Here is a 1,098-nt window from a genome sequence, read left to right as displayed (position 1 = left end):
CTTTCTGCCCCCCGGGTGTTATTTGGGGGGGGGGCACCCCTAAATTTGGGAGGGGGCACCCCCAAAATTTAGGGGGGGCCCTTTTAGGGGTGCCCTCCCCCAAATCTCACCTATCTCCCCCCATTCCCAGTGTTAACCACCCATTAGCAGTTATTCCCTTGTGCCTCCCCGGGGAGAATGGTGGGTGTTATTTGGGAGGGGGCACCCCTAAATTTGGGAGGGAGCACCCCCAAAATTTAGGGGGGGCTCCCCCAGGGGCCCTTTTTAGGGGTGTCCCCCCCAAATCCCACCTATCTCCCCCCATTCCCAGTGTTAACCACCCATTAGCAGTTATTCCCTGTGCCTCCCCGGGGAGAATGGTGGGTGTCATTTGGGGGGACACACACCCCAAAAAGGGGAGGACCCCCCAAAATTTAGGGGGGGCTCCCCCAGGGGCCTTTTTTAGGGGTGTCCCCCCCCAAATCCCACCTATCTTCCCCCTATTCCCAGTGTTAACCACCCATTAGCAGTTATTCCCTGGGGGGAAAGGTGGGTGTTATTTGGGAGGAGGGGGACACCCCAAAAAGGGGGGATGACCCCCAAAATTTAGGGGGGGCTCCCCCAGGGGCCTTTTTTAGGGGTGTCCCCCCCCAAATCCCACCTATCTTCCCCCTATTCCCAGTGTTAACCACCCATTAGCAGTTATTCCCTGGGGGGAAAGGTGGGTGTTATTTGGGAGGAGGGGGACACCCCAAAAAGGGGGGATGACGGGGGGGCACTTCAAAATCGGCCAAACTTCCCCCAAAAATCCCTCCCCCCCCCAAAAAAAAAGGGCTTGTTTGCCCGCGCGCGCGTGAGCCAGCCGCTGACTCACAGCCTATAAATAGCTCTTTAAGGGCTGGGAGAGCAGCGGCGGCGGCACGAGGGGTTTTGGGGGGAGTGGGGGGGGGACACCCCCCTAAAAATTACCACCCCCCCCACACAGTTAATGATTAATTAACGCTAATTAAGCCCCTTTGGCAGCAGAGGGGAGGCGCCGGCGGCGTGTTTTGGGGTCACCTCTACCGCCTGGTCTCGCAGTTGTTGGGAGCCGTCTACAACCTGCAGGGGAGGGGGGGC

Source organism: Calidris pugnax, unplaced genomic scaffold (genome assembly GCF_001431845.1).
Source record: "Calidris pugnax isolate Ruff unplaced genomic scaffold, ASM143184v1 scaffold1185, whole genome shotgun sequence".
Classification (NCBI taxonomy): Eukaryota; Metazoa; Chordata; class Aves; order Charadriiformes; family Scolopacidae; genus Calidris; species Calidris pugnax.
The sequence above is the reverse complement of the archived record's forward strand: the minus strand, read 5'-3'. Positions refer to the sequence as shown.